Source organism: Dendrobates tinctorius, unplaced genomic scaffold (assembly GCF_039654945.1).
Source record: "Dendrobates tinctorius isolate UK_male_01 unplaced genomic scaffold, ASM3965494v1 ptg000012l, whole genome shotgun sequence".
Taxonomy (NCBI): Eukaryota; Metazoa; Chordata; class Amphibia; order Anura; family Dendrobatidae; genus Dendrobates; species Dendrobates tinctorius.
In genome coordinates, this window is record NW_027361680.1 from 12,447,748 (window position 1) to 12,468,541 (window position 20,794).

At 51.5% G+C, this 20,794-nt stretch overlaps 1 protein-coding gene across 1 annotated transcript in view; it reads right to left on the minus strand.

The window, feature by feature from the left end:
- ALDH9A1 (aldehyde dehydrogenase 9 family member A1) overlaps positions 1 to 20,090 on the minus strand; it is a 191,695-nt gene extending 171,605 nt beyond the window's left edge. The window contains exon 1 of the mRNA XM_073557997.1: positions 19,927 to 20,090. The gene's annotated coding sequence lies outside the window, so the exon portion shown is untranslated. The remainder of the gene's footprint in view (positions 1 to 19,926) is intronic.
- Positions 20,091 to 20,794: the final 704 nt, after the last annotated feature.

A 20,794-nucleotide genomic window follows, 5' to 3' on the forward strand; every position in this document is an offset into this window, starting at 1 on the left:
CGGCACTAACAACCATAGAGGTCTCCAGGAGACCTCCGGTTGTCATGCCGACACACCAGTGACCCGCAATCACGCAGATCACCAGTGAGCGTATTTCCGGCACGCTTGTTAAGTGAAGCTGTCAGCGGTTCACAGCGTCATTTAACTAGTTAATAGCAGCAGGTGGATCACGATTCCACCTGCAGTTAATGCGGGCACACGTCAGCTGTTCAAATCAACTGACATGTCCCGGGAAAGATGTGGGCTCACCACCGGGGCCCACATCAAAGGCAGGGAATACCGACATCGGCGTAATAATACTTTCGATGTCGGCAAGGGGTTAATTGGTTTCTTCTGTTATAATTAAAAAAAAATCTTGATCAAAAGATACACAGGGAACAGGGCCTTACAGAGGGATTGTCAAGTTTCTGTTGTAGACTGAGGTTACTTGCAAAAAAACAAAAAGGCTGAAACCAGAGGAAAAGAGGAACACATCCATGATACACACTGAATTCATCTGTCACAGAGAATCAGTCCAGAACACCTCCATGATACACACTGTGCTCATTTGTAGAGATGAGCGAATATTTCAATCTTTGGTTCGGCTCATCGCCAAATTTGCAATATTTGCCAATTATAAACGCCATTAAAGTTAATGGGAGGCAAAAGGCAAAAACAAATCTATACATAACAGAAGCGCCAGTGTTTCCCACGCTGTGCGACAACGTAGGAAACACCGGTGCGACGGTTCTGATCATCGGTAACGTTACCGTTCGTCAGAGCGCTGCGGTGAAGTCACTGAGCTTGAACTGCGCTGACCTCATCACTGACTTTCCCACGGTGCTAAGGTCTTTGCAGTTCAGCCTGGCTGGGAACACAGCCAGTGACCTGTGGTAACCTCGATCATGTCACCGCTAGTCACTGAGGCTGCGTTCCCACCAACTCATTCACTAGTGGTTCTCAGCCTGGACGGTCGCATCTTGGCACCGACCAGGTTGAAAACTATAAATCCCCAGACATGGATTTCGACGTGTGACAGAATGACAGAAAGGTGAGGGATATTATTGTATTTTATTTTTGTTTTATTACAGGAGACAAGGGATTCAGTGGAATTAGGTTTGAGGTGAGTATAACTGTGCTAGTTATTGTTAAATAAAAATTGAAAGTGCGTTTTATTTCTAATAAAGGACTTTATTCTGGATGTTTCTTTATTTTTACAATATAACTATAGGATTAGTAATGGACAGGTGTCTCAGACCCCTCTAGATTACTAAACTGTGGTCTTGATGTCACCAGACAATATAAACGTAACCTCAACCCCACTTGCCACCGCTACTGTGCAAAGCACCAGAATTGGCGCATCTAATAGATGTGCCTTCTCTGGGCAGCTGCAGGTTGCCAATTTTAGGCTGGTGTGGGTAGGTGTCAATATCCATGGCCCCTTACCAGTCTGAGAATACCAGCCCCCAGCTGTCAGCTTTAGTAAGGCTGGTTCTCAAAAATTAGGGGCAAACCCATCGTTTTTTTTTTTGTTTTTTTTTTATATTTATTTAAATAATTAAAAAGTCAGCTTGGCGACCCTTCTATTCTTATATAACCAGCCATGCTGAAGATCACATCCCCCAGCTGTCAATTTTTGCCTAGCTGGTTAAAAAAATAAAATAAAATACAGGGGAACCCACGCCTTTTTTTTTTTTTTTTTTTTTTTAAATTACCGTATATACTCGAATATAAGCCGAGATTTTCAGCCCGTTTTTTTGGGCTGAAAGTCCCCCTCTCGGCTTATATTCGAGTCATATACACCCGGGGGGGGGGGGGGGCGGGGGTGTCAGGTCATACTTACCCATCCTGACGCTGTCTCTTGAGCCCCCAGCTTCTCCGCGCTCTCTCTTCCTGCCTTCAGCGGTCACGTGGTACCACTCATTAAAACTCATGAATATGCGCATATTCATGAGTTTTAATGAGCGGTATCACAAGACCGCTGAACGCAGGAAGAGAGCGCGGAGAAGCTGGGGGCTCAAGCGACAGCGTCAGGACGGGTAAGTATAGCGATACTCACCTGTCCTGCGTCCATGGCTGCTTGCTTTTGTCTGTCATCGGTCAGTGACTTCAGACAGCACAGGGCGTGGTGACGTGATTAGTGCGCGCCACGCCCCCTGCAGTCTGAACGTCACTGACCGATGACGTGGCAGATAGCGGTGAGCAGCCATGGACGCAGGACAGGTGAGTATCTGACAGCCAGCGACGGAGAGGTGAGTATGTAATTTTTTTTATTTTTACATGCAGCAGCACATGGGGGAATAATCTAAGGAGCTTCTTATGGGGGAACAATCTATGGAGCTTCTTATGGGGGCAGCATATGTGGGAATAATATGGAGCTTCTTCTGGGTACACCAATAGGGGGTTATAATCTATGGAGCATTTCCCACCCTAGGCTTATACTCGAGTCAATAAGTTTTCCCAGTTTTTTGTGGCAAAATTGGGGGGGGGGGGTCGGCTTATACTCGGGTCGGCTTATACTCTAGTATATACGGTAACTAATTTATTTATAGCTCACGGGCGAATGAGCAATACTCCCATCAGCCGCTCCTGCCCTCACTTGAATACAATGTTCATCATTCTCCCCTGATCATGCCAATCGCCGGCAGAGCAGGGGAAAATGATAAGAGTTGTCTTCAGCATCCGGCAACAGCGCTTACTGTACCGCTGCTTCCCTGGCACACGGTTGCCACACGAATTATACACACACATCACCGGTACCTTTTTGAAGTTAGCACGAACACGGTGGGAAAATTTCTAACGCCACTCACGCTAACATCAGATAGGTGAAGAGAGTTCATTGGCTGTGAGCTCCCAGGACCTATCCGACAGCACAGCGATAGTGAGACGTCAGACAGGTTATAGGAGTTCACCAGGAGACACTTTGCAGTGGTACCAGGCACTCCTCAGTGTCTCTGCTGGATGTCATTAGGGAAAAACAGACGCAACCTTTCGACCCAATCCTGAGTCTTTTTCAAGCATTGCTATGTAGTGTAGAATTTCTACCAAGCCCCCTGGCAATGAGACTCATGGTCCTTGTATCCCTGGAATTAATTTCACCAGCACTGCACTCAAGGTTATTTACCACATTAGCAATGCTTGAAAAAGATTAACTAAAACGTTGATTGCTTATTTCATCAATTTTTGTGATACTTTAGTGTGGCGACTATTGTAAATAAATATTTCTCTTTTTACATTCACCCATGAGTGCGGCAGTTTTTCCCTAATGTTATGTTGGACTAAGTCCTGTTCAGCCAGCACTATCCTACCTTGATGAGCGCACACCTTATCTACTACCCTCTTCTGCTGGATGTCAGGCTGTATGGTCGCATCATGCAACCAGCCATCTAGATGTAGCAGAGCTAAACCTGCCGTTGGACAAATTATCTTCTCGGCGGAAAGGTGAGGAATATTGAGGTTTGTTATTTTAATGCTCTTGCATTAAATAATGGCGTCAATGGAATGGGTGATGTCGCAAGTACAGATAAATTAAGATTTATTAAAGGAGTCTGTCTTTCAATTAAAGGACTATTTGTGTGTCCTGTGTTTTTATAGGATATGACTATGGAGTTCGTAATGGCGGCGTCTTATTGACGCCTCTCCATTGCCAACCTCAGGGTTTGAAGTCACCTGACAATACAAAGGTGACATCAACCCCCCCAACTATCACCCCATTTGCCATCGCTTCAGGGCAAGTGGGAAGAGCGAGGCAAAGTGCCAGATTTTGCACACTTTATAGATGCGCCTTTTCTGGGGTGGCTGAGAGCTGATTTCTTTAGCCGGGGGGGGCAGGATGCTTGACCCCTTCCTAAGCTATTATTATCAGCCTGCAGCTATCTTCCTAGCTTTTGCTGGTTATTAATTATGTTTTTTTTTATTTTTTATTTTTAGTTTTTTTTTGGGGGGGAGGGAGTCTCCCATTTTAATAGCCAGTAAAGGCCAAGTATACAGCTGTGAGCTGATATTAATAGCCTGGGAAGCTCCATGGGTATTACCTTCTTCCCAGCCTATAAACATCTGCCTCAAGCAGTCTGATTTCTCTATGCTGGTTGAGAAAATTAAGCGGGAGCCCATTCTATTTTTTTCCAGAAAAATAATCTTTTAACCCCTTAACCCTCAAGGGTGGTTTGCACGTTCATGACCGGGCCAATTTTTACAATTCTGACCACTGTCCCTTTATGAGATCATAACTCTGGAACGCTTCCATGGATCCCGGTGATTCTGACATTGTTTTCTCGTGACATATTGTACTTCATGTTAGTGGTAAAATTTCATTCAAATAACTTGCGTTTATTTGTGAAAAAAACGGAAATTTGGCGAAATTTTTGAAAATTTCGCAATTTTCCAACTTTGAATTTTTATGCCCTTAAATCACAGAGATATGACACAAAAAACTTCATAACGAACATTTCCCACATGTTTACTTTACATCAGCACAATTTTGTTAACATTTTTTTGTTAGGAAGTTATAAGGGTTAAAAGTTGACCAGTGATTTCTCATTTTTGCAACACAATTTTATTTTTACGGACCACATCACATTTGAAGCCACTTTGAGGGGTCTATATGATAGAAAATACCCAAAAGAGACACCATTCTAAAAACTGCACCCCTTAAGGTGCTCAAAACCACATTCAAAAAGTTTATTAACCCTTCAGGTGCGTCACAGGAATTTTTTGAATATTTAATAAAGAAATGAACATTAACTTTTTTCACAAAAAAAAATACTTCAGGTTCATTTTTTTTTCTTTTACCAAGGGTAAAAGGAGAAATTGCACAATAACTTTTGCAGTCCAATTTGTCCTGAGTACGCTGATACCTGAAATGTGGGGGGGGGAACACTGTTTCAGCACATGGCAGAGCTCAGAAGGGAAGGAACGCCGTTTGACTTTTTCAATGCAGAATTGGCTGGAATTCAGATCGGACACCATGTCACGTTTGGAGAGCCCCTGATGTACCTAAACAGTGGAAACCTCCCACAAGTGACCCCATTTTGGAAACTAGACCCCCCAAGGAACTTCTGTAGATATGTTGTGAGAACTTTGAACCCACAAGGGCGTCACAGAAGTTTATAACGTACAGCTGTACAATTAAAAAAAATCATTTTTTCCACAAAAATTCTTTTTACCCCCAATTTTTATTTTCCCAAGGGTAACAGGACCCTAAAAGTTATTGTGTAATTTGTCCTGAGTACGCTGATACCCCATATGTGGGTGTAAATGACTATTTGGACGCATGGCAGAGCTCAGAAGGGAAGCAGCGCCATTTGACTTTTTTGGCTGGAATTGAGATCGGACACCATGTCACGTTTGGAAAGCCCCTGAAGTGCCTAAACAGTGGAAACCCCCCACAAATGACACCACTTTGGAAACTAGACCCCCCCCAAGGAACTTATCTAAATGTGTGGTGAGCACTTTGAACCCCCAAGGGCTTCACAGAAGTTTATAATGCTTGGGCGTGAAAATAAAAAAAAAAAAAAAAAAAAAAAAATCGTATTTTTTCCACAAACATGATCTTTTAGTCCCCAATTTTTTTTATTTTCCCAAGGGTACCAGGAGAAATTGGACCCCAAAAGTTGTTGTCCAATTTGTCCGGAGTACGCTGATACCACATATGTAGGAGAAAACTACTGTATAGGCACACGTCAGGGCTCGGAACGGAAGTGGTGACGTTTTGGAATGCAGACTTTGATGGAATGGTCTGCGGGTGTCATGTGCGTTTGGAGAGCCTCTGACGTGCCTAAACTGTTGGAACTCCCCACACGTGACCCCATTTTGGAAACTAGACCCCCTAAGGAACTTATCTAGATATGTGGTGAGCACTTTGAACTCCCAAGTGCTTCACAGAAGTTTATAACGCCCGGGCGTGAAAATAAAAAAAAAAAAATCATTTTTTTCCACAAAAATGATATTTTTGCCCCCAATCTTTTATTTGCCTAAGGGTAACAGGAGAAATTGGACCTCAAAAGTTGTTTTGCAATTTGTCCTGATACCCCATATGTGGGGGTAAACCACTGTTTGGGCACATGGCAGAGCTTGGAAGGGAAGGAGCACCATTTGACTTTTTCAACGCAGAATTGGCTGGAATTGAGATCAGACGCCATGTTGCGTTTGGAGAGCACCTGATGTGCCCAAACAGTGGAAACCCCCCAATTCTAACTCCAACCCTAACCCAAACACACCCCTAACCCTAATCTCAGGCCTAACCCTAACAGGAAAATGGAAATAATTTTTTTTTATTTCATTATTTTTCCCTAACTAAGGGGGTGATAACGGGGGGTTTGATTTACGATTTACGGCGGTTTTTATGTTTGGCAGCTGTCACACGCTAAAAGACGCTTTTTATTGTAAAAATAGTTTTTGCATCACCTCATACTGAGAGCTATAATTTTTCCATATTTTGACCCACCGAGTCATGTGAGGTCTTATTTTTTGCAGGACGAGTTGACGTTTTTAATGGTGCCATTTTCGGGCACGTGACATCTTTTGATCTCTTTTTATTCCGATTTAAAATTGATAAGGCTTTTTTTTCTTCGGGTCAGTACGGTTACAGCGATACCTCATTTATGTCTTTATGTTTTGGCTGTTTTATGCAATGAAAATTTTATATAAAAAATAATTATTTTTGCATCGCTTTATTCTGCGAGCTATAACTTTTATTTTTTCGCTGATGATGCTGTATGGCGGCTCGTTTTTTGCGGGACAAGATGACATTTTCAGAGGTACCATGGATATTTATATGCTTCTGTTTGATCGCGCGTTATTGCACTTTTTGTTCAGCGGTATGATAAATCATTTTTGCTTCGCTTTTTATTTTTTAAGGGGTTTGCTAAAGGGGTTAACTAATGGGACAGTTTTATAGGGCGGGTCGTTACGTATGCGGCGATACCAAATATGTGTACTTTTGTTTTTGTTTTTTTATTTCCAAGAAATGAATTAGGGAATTTTTTTTTTTTTTAATTTATTTAGCGATTTTTTTTAAATTATTTTTACACTTTTTACTTTATTACAGTGTCCCAGGGGTGACATCACTGTCCTGTGACAGATCGCTGATCTGTCACATCACAGACTGCTATGACAGATCAGCAATCTGTCACAGGCATTGAAGCAGACTTCCTCATGCCTGCGCTTTGCAGGCACTGAGGAAGCCAGCTCCCTGCAGGCCCCCGAAGGTCCCCGTCGCCATCTTGGATCCAGGGACCTGCAGGGAAGGAGCCCCCCGCAGCAGAGCTGCACGTTGCGCTGCTGTGGGGGGCACAGGGAAGCACGGAGGGAGCCCCCTCCCTGCCGATGCTTCCCTTTAACCCCCGGTACACTGCGATCGTGGTGTGCAAGGGGTTAACGTGTCGGGGGTGGTCCATGACAGTGCCGGGTGTCAGCTGTGATAATCAGCTGACTATCCCATCCCTGGGAATTAAGTCCCAGGGCACATGGAGGGGATAGTACGTCACATGGCAGAAATGGGTTAATAACTAAATACATGAACAATAGGCTGAACACACACTGCACTAATTCACTGACATCTATATAGCCATCTATTCTGTGTGTATGCACTGTATGTAATCTGTGTATTCTATCGGGTTCCGCTGCTATTTTACTGTATGTGGCTGCTGAATTGCTGACTTTATATCTATCATCTACTTTAAAATACCATATATACTCGTGTATAAGCGGACCCAAGTATAAGCCACAAAAAAATGGGAAAACATATTGACTCACGTATAAGCCTATGGTGGAAAATGCAGCAGCTACTGGAAAATTTCAAAATTAAAAATAGATACCAATAAAAGAAAAATAAATTGAGGCATCAGTAAGTTAAATGGTTTTGAATATCCAAATTGAATCAGGAGCCCCATATAATGCTCAATACAGTTCATGATGGGCCCATTAACATGCTCCATACAAAATACACCCCATATAATGTTGCACAAAGGTTAGTAATGGCCCCATAAGATGCTCCATAGATTATGACCCATATGCTGCTGCTGCTGCAAAAAAAAGGCATACTATTACTCGCTTGGGGCCAGGTGTCTGGCCCTGAGCAGGCGGGGACACCGGTGCGCTATGGGGGACAGGTGCCAGTGTCACCGCTGGCTCAGGACCCGGCAGCTGTGATATTCACCTGTCCCCTTTCCAACGCTGCTGTCTGCCGCGTCCTGTCAGTGACTGTTCAAGCAGAGGGCGCGGCGCGCACTAACTACATCATCACGCCCTCTGCTGCCTAAACATCACTGACAGAGGATGCAGCAAACAGCGATGAACCGGGGACAGGTGAATATTGGATATAGTTACCCCCTCCTGGCGTGGTCTCTTAAGCCCCCCCCCCCCGCTTCTCCCACGGTCACCCTTCCTTCCGCGGTCACATGGTACCGCTCATTAAAGTCATGAATATGCGCAAATTCATGAGTACCACGTGACCACTGAAGGAAGTGAGACTGTGGGAGAAGCGAGGGGGCTGCAGAGACGCGTCGGGGGGGGGGGGTCAGTATGATCTCTGACACACCCGCCGACCCCCAGGTATATGACTCATCTATAAGCCAAGAGCCAAAAAAAAAAAAATGGGCTGAAAATCTCGGCTTATACACGAGTATATACGATACTTTAGTGGCAACGCATTTTCCCAAAGTTAGGCCAGGTTCACATAGCGTTAACAGCATTCCGTTCAACGCATAGCACTGACGGGCTGCGTTAAGGCTATGACATAACGCGATCGCGTTATGTCCTCCTGTTAGCGCAGATGCTTCATCTGCGCTAGCAGTGACGGAGCCTCAGATGCTGCAGCCCGCATTCGAGGCTCCATCACAGAATGACGGCACATTACTAATGCATGCCGATTATGGCATGCGTTAGCGATGCGCTTGTCTATAGCTGTGCATGGGTGAGTTAACGCATCCCTTACATAGCGTTAATGCCACTGTGTAACGGATGAGATAAACGCAGCCCATTAATGCTATGTGAACCCAGCCTTACCGATTTTATAAAAAATGCTTGTGTTTCCGATCACGAATCTGAATGTACCATATTTGTGCTGAATTTATGTTTTGTCGATCGCTTTCCAAACATTCGCTCATCTCTACTCATCTGTCAAAGAACCACAGTCCAAAAAACAACCACGATACCCACTGCTCTCATGTGTTACAGTTAATCACCTTCTCAGAGAAATTTGCAGCCTATTTTCTGTTTAGGGGAAGGTGGGTACACCAGATATCAGCCTGATGGAAGGCAGACCCTCACTATGGAGGGCATGACAGAAATGGGGGGGGGGGGGGGGGGGGGGAGTATTTACTCAGCCACCAATTGTGCAAGTTCTCCCATTTATAAAGATGAGAGAGGCCTGTAATTGACATATGTAGACCACAACTGGTATGAGGGTAAAAATCAGAAAACAAATCCGAAAGGTCAACATATCTGATTTGACAAGAATTATTTTTCAAATTATGGTGGAAAATAAGTATTCCTCTCAATATTTTGTTATATTTCCTTTGATGGCAATGACAGAGGTCAAAACATTTTCTGTAGGTCATCACAAGATTGGCACACGCTGTTGGTGGTATGTTGGCCCATTCCTCCATGCAGATCTCTTCTAGAGCAGTGATGTTTTGGGCCTGTCGCTGGGCAACACAGATTTTCAAATCCATCAAAAGGTTTTCTATGAGGTTGAGATCTGGAGACTGGATAGGCCACTCCAGGACCTTCATATGCTTCTTACAAAGTCATTCCTTTGTTGCCCTGGCGGTGTGCTTGGGATCATTATCATGCTGAAAGACCCATCCACGTTTCATCTTCAATGCCCTTGCTAATGGAAGGAGGTTTGCACTCAAAATCTCACGATACATGGCCCCATTCATTCTTTCAGGTACAAGGATCATTCGTCCTAGTCCCTTTTCAGAGAAGCAGCCACAAAGCATGATGTTGCCACCCCCATGCTTCACAGTAGGTATGGTGTTCTTTGGATGCAACTCAGCATTTTGTCTCCTCCAAACACGACAAGTTTTGTTTCTACCAAACAGTTCTACTTTGGATTCATCAGACCATATGACATTCTCCCAATACTCTTCTGGATAATCCAAATGCTCTCTAGGAAACTTCAGATGGGCCCAGATATGTACTGGCTTAAGCAGGGGGACATGTCTGGCACTGCAGGATCTGAGTCCCTGGCAGTGTAGTGTGTTACTGATGGCAGCCTTTGTTACGGTGGTCCCAATTCTATGCAGGTCATTCTCTAGTTCCCCTCGTGTAGTTCTGGGATTTTTGCTCACTTGTTCTTGTAATCATTTTGACCCCACGGGGTGAGATCTTCCGTGAAGCCCCAGATTGAGGGATATTAGTGGTCTTGCATGTCTTCCAACTTCTTATTATTGTTCCTACAGATGATTTCATCACAACTATCTGGTTGCCTATGGCAGATTCAGTCTTCCCAGCCTGGTGCAGGGCTACAGTTTTGATTCTGGCGTCCTTCGACAGCTCTTTGGTCTTCACCATAGTGGAGTTTGGAGTGTGACTGTTTGAGGTTGTGTACAGGTGTCTTTTATACTGATAAGTTCAAACAAGTGCCATTACTACAGGTTATCAGTGGAGGACAGAGGAACCTCTTACAGGTCTCTGAGAGACAGAAATCTTGCTTATTTTTTAGGTGACCAAATACTTATTTTCCACCATAATTTGAAAAATAAATATTGCCAAATCTGACAAGGCAATTTTCTGGATTTGTTTTCTCATTTTGACTCTGATAGTTGTGGTCTACCTAGGATTCCAATTACAGGTCTCGCTCATCTTTTTAAATGGGAGAAATTGCACAATTGGTGACTTTTTCCTCACTGTACGTCCTAGCCGTGATTTCAGTCTATGGCAGAATAAGTATTATATCAGTCACACAGAAGCTACAACCTTATCACACGGCCACAAAGGTAGTGACAAAGGCTCCTAGAGCACTGTAAAAACAGCAGAGAACGAGACATAAGCCATCTTCAAACACTCAGTGTCTCAGTGCCCGGGCTATGGGGCTGCACCTCCTGCCATGTGTATTGTCTCAGTGCCCGGGCTATGGGGCTGCACCTCCAGTCATGTGTATTTTCCCAGTGCCCGGGCTATGGGGCAGCACCTCCTGCTATGTGTATTATCTCAGTGTCCAGGCTATGGGGCTGCACCTCCAGTCATGTAAAGTGTCCCAGTGCCCGGGCTATGGGGCTGCACCTCCAGTCATGTCAAGTGTCCCAGTGCCCGGGCTATGGGGTTGCACCTGCAGTCATGTCAAGTGTCCCAGTGCCAGGGCTATGGGGCTGCACCACCTGCCATGTGTATTGTCCCAGTGCCCGGGCTATGGGGCTGCACCACCTGCCATGTGTATTGTCCCAGTGCCCGGGCTATGGGGCTGCACCACCTGCCATGTGTATTGTCCCAGTGCCCGGGCTATGGGGCTGCACCACCTGCCATGTGTATTGTCCCAGTACCCGGGCTATGGGGCTGCACCACCTGCCATGTGTATTGTCTCAGTGCCCGGACTATGGGGCTGCACCACCTGCCATGTGTATTGTCTCAGTGCCCGGGCTATGGGGCTGCACCTCCTGCCATGTGTATTGTCTCAGTGGCGGGGCTATGGGGCTGCACCTCCTGCCATGTGTATTGTCCCAGTGCCCGGGCTATGGGGCTGCACCTCCTGCCATGTGTATTGTCCCAGTGCCCGGGCTATGGGGCTGCACCTCCTGCCATGTGTATTGTCCCAGTGCCCGGGCTATGGGGCTGCACATCCTGCCATGTGTATTGTCCCAGTGCCCAGGCTATGGGGCTGCACCTCCTGCAATGTGTAGTGTCTCAGTGGCCAGACTATGGGGCTGCACCTCCTGCCATGTGTATTGTCTCAGTGCCCGGGCTATGGGGCTGCACCTCCTGCCATGTGTATTGTCCCAGTGCCAGGGCTATGGGGTTGCACCACCTGCCATGTGTAGTGTCTCAGTGGCCGGGCTATGGGGCTGCACCTCCTGCCATGTGTAGTGTCTCAGTGGCCAGGCTATGGGGCTGCACCTCCTGCCATGTGTATTGTCCCAGTGCCAGGGCTATGGGGCTGCACCACCTGACATGTGTAGTGTCTCAGTGCCCGGGCTATGGGGCTGCACCACCTGCCATGTGTAGTGTCTCAGTGGCCAGACTATGGGGCTGCAACTCCTGCCATGTGTATTGTCTCAGTGGCCAGACTATGGGGCTGCACCTCCTGCCATGTGTATTGTCCCAGTGCCCGGGCTATGGGGCTTCACCTCCTGCCATGTGTATTGTCTCAGTGCCCGGACTATGGGGCTGCACCTCCTGCCATGTGTATTGTCTCAGTGCCCGGGCTATGGGGCTGCACCTCCTGCCATGTGTATTGTCCCAGTACCCGGGCTATGGGGCTGCACCTCCTGCCATGTGTATTGTCCCAGTACCCGGGCTATGGGGCTGCACCTCCTGCCATGTGTATTGTCCCAGTGCCCGGGCTATGGGGCTGCACCTCCTGCCATGTGTATTGTCCCAGTACCCGGGCTATGGGGCTGCACCTCCTGCCATGTGTAGTGTCTCAGTGGCCGGGCTATGGGGCTGCACCACCTGCCATGTGTATTGTCCCAGTGTCCGGGCTATGGGGCTGCATCTCCTGCCATGTGTAGTGTCCCAGTGCCCAGACTATGGGGCTGCACCTCCTGCCATGTGTATTGTCCCAGTGTCCGGGCTATGGGGCTGCACCTCCTGCCATGTGTAGTGTCTCAGTGCCCGGGCTATGGGGCTGCACCACCTGCCATGTGTATTGTCTCAGTGCCCGGGCTATGGGGCTGCACATCCTGCCATGTGTAGTGTCCCAGTGCCCAGACTATGGGGCTGCACCTCCTGCCATGTGTAGTGTCCCAGTGCCCAGACTATGGGGCTGCACCTCCTGCCATGTGTAGTGTCTCAGTGGCCGGGCTATGGGGCAGCACCACCTGCCATGTGTAGTGTCTCAGTGGCCGGGCTATGGGGCTGCACCACCTGCCATGTGTAGTGTCTCAGTGGCCGGGCTATGGGGCTGCACCACCTGCCATGTGTATTGTCTCAGTGCCCGGGCTATGGGGCTGCACCTCCTGCCATGTGTATTGTCCCAGTACCCGGGCTATGGGGCTGCACCTCCTGCCATGTGTATTGTCCCAGTACCCGGGCTATGGGGCTGCACCTCCTGCCATGTGTATTGTCCCAGTGCCCGGGCTATGGGGCTGCACCTCCTGCCATGTGTATTGTCCCAGTACCCGGGCTATGGGGCTGCACCTCCTGCCATGTGTATTGTCCCAGTGCCCGGGCTATGGGGCTGCACCTCCTGCCATGTGTATTGTCCCAGTGCCCGGGCTATGGGGCTGCACCTCCTGCCATGTGTATTGTCCCAGTACCCGGGCTATGGGGCTGCACCTCCTGCCATGTGTATTGTCCCAGTACCCGGGCTATGGGGCTGCACCTCCTGCCATGTGTATTGTCCCAGTGCCCGGGCTATGGGGCTGCACCTCCTGCCATGTGTATTGTCCCAGTACCCGGGCTATGGGGCTGCACCTCCTGCCATGTGTAGTGTCTCAGTGGCCGGGCTATGGGGCTGCACCACCTGCCATGTGTATTGTCCCAGTGTCCGGGCTATGGGGCTGCATCTCCTGCCATGTGTAGTGTCCCAGTGCCCAGACTATGGGGCTGCACCTCCTGCCATGTGTATTGTCCCAGTGTCCGGGCTATGGGACTGCACCTCCTGCCATGTGTAGTGTCTCAGTGCCCGGGCTATGGGGCTGCACCACCTGCCATGTGTAGTGTCTCACTGGCCGGGCTATGGGGCTGCACCACCTGCCATGTGTATTGTCTCAGTGCCCGGGCTATGGGGCTGCACCTCCTGCCATGTGTATTGTCCCAGTGCCAGGGCTATGGGGCTGCACCTCCTGCCATGTGTAGTGTCTCAGTGGCCGGGCTATGGGGCTGCACCACCTGCCATGTGTATTGTCTCAGTGGCCAGGCTATGGGGCTGCACCACCTGCCATGTGTATTGTCTCAGTGCCCGGGCTATGGGGCTGCACCACCTGCCATGTGTATTGTCCCAGTGTCCGGGCTATGGGGCTGCATCTCCTGGCATGTGTAGTGTCCCAGTGCCCAGACTATGGGGCTGCACCTCCTGCCATGTGTATTGTCCCAGTGTCCGGGCTATGGGGCTGCACCTCCTGCCATGTGTAGTGTCTCAGTGGCCGGGCTATGGGGCTGCACCACCTGCCATGTGTATTGTCTCAGTGGCCGGGCTATGGGGCTGCACCACCTGCCATGTGTATTGTCTCAGTGCCCGGGCTATGGGGCTGCACCTCCTGCCATGTGTATTGTCCCAGTACCCGGGCTATGGGGCTGCACCTCCTGCCATGTGTATTGTCCCAGTGTCCGGGCTATGGGGCTGCACCTCCTGCCATGTGTAGTGTCTCAGTGCCCGGGCTATGGGGCTGCACCACCTGCCATGTGTAGTGTCTCAGTGCCCAGGCTATGGGGCTGCACCACCTGCCATGTGTATTGTCTCAGTGCCCGGGCTATGGGGCTGCACATCCTGCCATGTGTAGTGTCCCAGTGCCCAGACTATGGGGCTGCACCTCCTGCCATGTGTAGTGTCCCAGTGCCCAGACTATGGGGCTGCACCTCCTGCCATGTGTAGTGTCTCAGTGGCCGGGCTATGGGGCTGCACCACCTGCCATGTGTAGTGTCTCAGTGGCCGGGCTATGGGGCTGCACCACCTGCCATGTGTAGTGTCTCAGTGGCCGGGCTATGGGGCTGCACAACCTGCCATGTGTAGTGTCTCAGTGGCCGGGCTATGGGGCTGCACCACCTGCCATGTGTATTGTCTCAGTGCCCGGGCTATGGGGCTGCACCTCCTGCCATGTGTATTGTCCCAGTACCCGGGCTATGGGGCTGCACCTCCTGCCATGTGTATTGTCCCAGTACCCGGGCTATGGGGCTGCACCTCCTGCCATGTGTATTGTCCCAGTGCCCGGGCTATGGGGCTGCACCTCCTGCCATGTGTATTGTCCCAGTACCCGGGCTATGGGGCTGCACCTCCTGCCATGTGTATTGTCCCAGTGCCCGGGCTATGGGGCTGCACCTCCTGCCATGTGTATTGTCCCAGTGCCCGGGCTATGGGGCTGCACCTCCTGCCATGTGTATTGTCCCAGTGCCCGGGCTATGGGGCTGCACCTCCTGCCATGTGTAGTGTCTCAGTGGCCGGGCTATGGGGCTGCACCACCTGCCATGTGTATTGTCCCAGTGTCCGGGCTATGGGGCTGCATCTCCTGCCATGTGTAGTGTCCCAGTGCCCAGACTATGGGGCTGCACCTCCTGCCATGTGTATTGTACCAGTGTCCGGGCTATGGGACTGCACCTCCTGCCATGTGTAGTGTCTCAGTGCCCGGGCTATGGGGCTGCACCACCTGCCATGTGTAGTGTCTCAGTGGCCGGGCTATGGGGCTGCACCACCTGCCATGTGTAGTGTCTCAGTGCCCGGGCTATGGGGCTGCACATCCTGCCATGTGTAGTGTCCCAGTGCCCAGACTATGGGGCTGCACCTCCTGCCATGTGTAGTGTCTCAGTGGCCGGGCTATGGGGCTGCACCACCTGCCATGTGTATTGTCTCAGTGGCCGGGCTATGGGGCTGCACCACCTGCCATGTGTATTGTCTCAGTGGCCGGGCTATGGGGCTGCACCACCTGCCATGTGTATTGTCTCAGTGCCCGGGCTATGGGGCTGCACCACCTGCCATGTGTATTGTCCCAGTGTCCGGGCTATGGGGCTGCATCTCCTGCCATGTGTAGTGTCCCAGTGCCCAGACTATGGGGCTGCACCTCCTGCCATGTGTATTGTCCCAGTGTCCGGGCTATGGGGCTGCACCTCCTGCCATGTGTAGTGTCTCAGTGCCCGGGCTATGGGGCTGCACCACCTGCCATGTGTAGTGTCTCAGTGGCCGGGCTATGGGGCTGCACCACCTGCCATGTGTATTGTCTCAGTGCCCGGGCTATGGGGCTGCACATCCTGCCATGTGTAGTGTCCCAGTGCCCAGACTATGGGGCTGCACCTCCTGCCATGTGTAGTGTCCCAGTGCCCAGACTATGGGGCTGCACCTCCTGCCATGTGTAGTGTCTCAGTGGCCGGGCTATGGGGCTGCACCACCTGCCATGTGTATTGTCTCAGTGGCCGGGCTATGGGGCTGCACCACCTGCCATGTGTATTGTCTCAGTGCCCGGGCTATGGGGCTGCACATCCTGCCATGTGTAGTGTCTCAGTGGCCGGGCTATGGGGCTGCACCTCCTGCCATGTGTAGTGTCTCAGTGCCCAGACTATGGGGCTGCACCTCCTGCCATGTGTATTGTCCCAGTGTCCGGGCTATGGGGCTGCACCTCCTGCCATGTGTATTGTCTCAGTGCCCGGGCTATGGGGCTGCACCTCCTGCCATGTGTAGTGTCTCAGTGGCCGGGCTATGGGGCTGCACCTCCTGCCATGTGTAGTGTCTCAGTGCCCAGACTATGGGGCTGCACCTCCTGCCATGTGTATTGTCCCAGTGCCCAGACTATGGGGCTGCACCTCCTGCCATGTGTAGTGTCTCAGTGCCCGGGCTATGGGGCTGCACCACCTGCCATGTGTATTGTCTCAGTGCCCGGGCTATGGGGCTGCACCTCCTGCCATGTGTAGTGTCCCAGTGCCCAGACTATGGGGCTGCACCTCCTGCCATGTGTAGTGTCCCAGTGCCCAGACTATGGGGCTGCACCACCTGCCATGTGTAGAGTCCCAGTGCCCAGACTATGGGGCTGCACCTCCTGCCATGTGTATTGTCTCAGTGCCCGGGCTATGGGGCTGCACCTCCTGCCATGTGTATTGTCCCAGTGTCCGGGCTATGGGGCTGCACCTCCTGCCATGTGTAGTGTCTCAGTGCCCGGGCTATGGGGCTGCACCACCTGCCATGTGTAATGTCCCAGTACCCGGGCTATGGGGCTGCACCTCCTGCCATGTGTATTGTCCCAGTGTCCGGGCTATGGGGCTGCATCTCCTGCCATGTGTAGTGTCCCAGTGCCCAGACTATGGGGCTGCACCTCCTGCCATGTGTATTGTCCCAGTGTCCGGGCTATGGGGCTGCACCTCCTGCCATGTGTAGTGTCTCAGTGCCCGGGCTATGGGGCTGCACCACCTGCCATGTGTAGTGTCTCAGTGGCCGGGCTATGGGGCTGCACCACCTGCCATGTGTATTGTCTCAGTGCCCGGGCTATGGGGCTGCACATCCTGCCATGTGTAGTGTCCCAGTGCCCAGACTATGGGGCTGCACCTCCTGCCATGTGTAGTGTCCCAGTGCCCAGACTATGGGGCTGCACCTCCTGCCATGTGTAGTGTCTCAGTGGCCGGGCTATGGGGCTGCACCACCTGCCATGTGTATTGTCTCAGTGGCCGGGCTATGGGGCTGCACCACCTGCCATGTGTATTGTCTCAGTGCCCGGGCTATGGGGCTGCACATCCTGCCATGTGTAGTGTCTCAGTGGCCGGGCTATGGGGCTGCACCTCCTGCCATGTGTAGTGTCTCAGTGCCCAGACTATGGAGCTGGACCTCCTGCCATGTGTAGTGTCCCAGTACCCGGGCTATGGGGCTGCACCTCCTGCCATGTGTATTGTCCCAGTACCCGGGCTATGGGGCTGCACATCCTGCCATGTGTAGTGTCCCAGTACCCGGGCTATGGGGCTGCACCTCCTGCCATGTGTATTGTCCCAGTGCCCAGACTATGGGGCTGCACCTCCTGCCATGTGTAGTGTCCCAGTACCCGGGCTATGGGGCTGCACCTCCTGCCATGTGTATTGTCCCAGTGCCCGGGCTATGGGGCTGCACCTCCTGCCATGTGTAGTGTCCCAGTACCCGGGCTATGGGGCTGCACCTCCTGCCATGTGTAGTGTCTCAGTGGCCGGGCTATGGGGCTGCACCTCCTGCCATGTGTAGTGTCTCAGTGGCCGGGCTATGGGGCTGCACCACCTGCCATGTGTAGTGTCCCAGTACCCGGGCTATGGGGCTGCACCTCCTGCCATGTGTAGTGTCCCAGTACCCGGGCTATGGGGCTGCACCTCCTGCCATGTGTAGTGTCTCAGTGCCCAGACTATGGGGCTGCACCTCCTGCCATGTGTAGTGTCTCAGTGCCCGGGCTATGGGGCTGCACCACCTGCCATGTGTATTGTCCCAGTGTCCGGGCTATGGGGCTGCACCTCCTGCCATGTGTAGTGTCTCAGTGCCCAGACTATGGGGCTGCACCACCTGCCATGTGTAGTGTCTCAGTGCCCGGGCTATGGGGCTGCACCACCTGCCATGTGTATTGTCTCAGTGCCCGGGCTATGGGGCTGCACCTCCTGCCATGTGTAGTGTCTCAGTGGCCGGGCTATGGGGCTGCACCTCCTGCCATGTGTAGTGTCTCAGTGCCCAGACTATGGGGCTGCACCTCCTGCCATGTGTAGTGTCTCAGTGCCCGGGCTATGGGGCTGCACCACCTGCCATGTGTATTGTCCCAGTGTCCGGGCTATGGGGCTGCACCTCCTGCCATGTGTAGTGTCTCAGTGCCCAGACTATGGGGCTGCACCACCTGCCATGTGTAGTGTCTCAGTGCCCGGGCTATGGGGCTGCACCTCCTGCCATGTGTATTGTCTCAGTGCCCGGGCTATGGGGCTGCACCTCCTGCCATGTGTAGTGTCTCAGTGCCCGGGCTATGGGGCTGCACCTCCTGCCATGTGTATTGTCCCAGTGCCCAGACTATGGGGCTGCACCTCCTGCCATGTGTAGTGTCCCAGTACCCGGGCTATGGGGCTGCACCACCTGCCATGTGTATTGTCCCAGTACCCGGGCTATGGGGCTGCACCTCCTGCCATGTGTATTGTCCCAGTGTCCGGGCTATGGGGCTGCACCTCCTGCCATGTGTAGTGTCTCAGTGCCCGGGCTATGGGGCTGCACCTCCTGCCATGTGTATTGTCCCAGTGCCCAGACTATGGGGCTGCACCTCCTGCCATGTGTAGTGTCCCAGTACCCGGGCTATGGGGCTGCACCACCTGCCATGTGTATTGTCCCAGTACCCGGGCTATGGGGCTGCACCTCCTGCCATGTGTATTGTCTCAGTGCCCAGACTATGGGGCTGCACCTCCTGCCATGTGTAGTGTCTCAGTGCCCAGACTATGGGGCTGCACCTCCTGCCATGTGTAGTGTCCCAGTACCCGGGCTATGGGGCTGCACCACCTGCCATGTGTATTGTCCCAGTACCCGGGCTATGGGGCTGCACCTCCTGCCATGTGTATTGTCTCAGTGCCCAGACTATGGGGCTGCACCTCCTGCCATGTGTATTGTCTCAGTGCCCAGACTATGGGGCTGCACCTCCTGCCATGTGTAGTGTCTCAGTGCCCAGACTATGGGGCTGCACCTCCTGCCATGTGTAGTGTCTCAGTGCCCAGACTATGGGGCTGCACATCCTGCCATGTGTAGTGTCCCAGTACCCGGGCTATGGGGCTGCACCACCTGCCATGTGTATTGTCCCAGTACCCGGGCTATGGGGCTGCACCTCCTGCCATGTGTATTGTCTCAGTGCCCAGACTATGGGGCTGCACCTCCTGCCATGTGTAGTGTCTCAGTGCCCAGACTATGGGGCTGCACCTCCTGCCATGTGTAGTGTCCCAGTACCCGGGCTATGGGGCTGCACCTCCTGCCATGTGTATTGTCCCAGTACCCGGGCTATGGGGCTGCACTTTTCGCTTCCCACGGACTAAAGTTCTGTGATTAGCGGCAGCGGTGCAGAGTAGAGCACAGGCTCAGAGAAGCGATGTATACTGCTCTGCGCTCCTGGGCCGCGCACCGCCTGATCCCGCTACACGGAGGGATGCCAAGGACACGTCAGGGTGAACACTTACCGCTGGGTCCGCTGTGTGCGCACGGTGCTGCGCTCGGCTCTGCTCTTTAGCGTCCTGGCTGTGTCCGCCCAGCACCTACGCCCCTCCGGACTGTGGGGGGAGTCCTGCTGCTCTAACGGAAGTAGCCGTGAGACGGTCCCGGGAAGCCTCCTCCTATATCCCGGTGCTGGTGAATGTGGGGGCCATGCTTGTACCAAAAGGGGCTATTTGAAGCTATGGAGACCGAACCGGCCCCGTAATACATGCCGCACAGTACTGCACTTTAGTTTTCTGCTGCCAGGTTCCCAAACCTTTCTATTTCTCAGCGATGTAGTCATATGGGGTTTGTTTTTGGGGACTAGTGACATTCTTTAACCCTTTCCCAACATGAACCGTACCCTTGTGTCACATTCCAGGAGCGGGTGTATGGAATAGAAATTAAAGGAATAGAAATTATTCCGGGCATGCTCAGTTTTAAAAAACGAAATCCGTCGCCGGATTCCGTCTTTTTACGGACAGCGACGGATCCTGCGCCCATAGGCTTCCATTATAGCCAACGACGGACGGCACAGGATCCATCGCTGTCCGACTTTTCGATGTAGACAAACGTTATTTTGTCCGTTCTCTGGCCGACGGACAAAGAATTACCGACGGATCCGTTGAACGACGGATGAAACATGCGGCCATCCGTTGCTAATACAAGTCTGAGAAAACGGATCCAGCGCCATCAGTTGCTGGATCGTTTTTTTTCAAAAAGCGACGGATTGTGACTGATGGCAAAAAACTGATGTGTGAAAGAGGCCTAAGGAAGCTGAAAAAATAAAGATACCTTGATATCTGTGATCTGATGTGTTCCAGAGAAATCCACATCTTTCTTCTATGTAAGGGC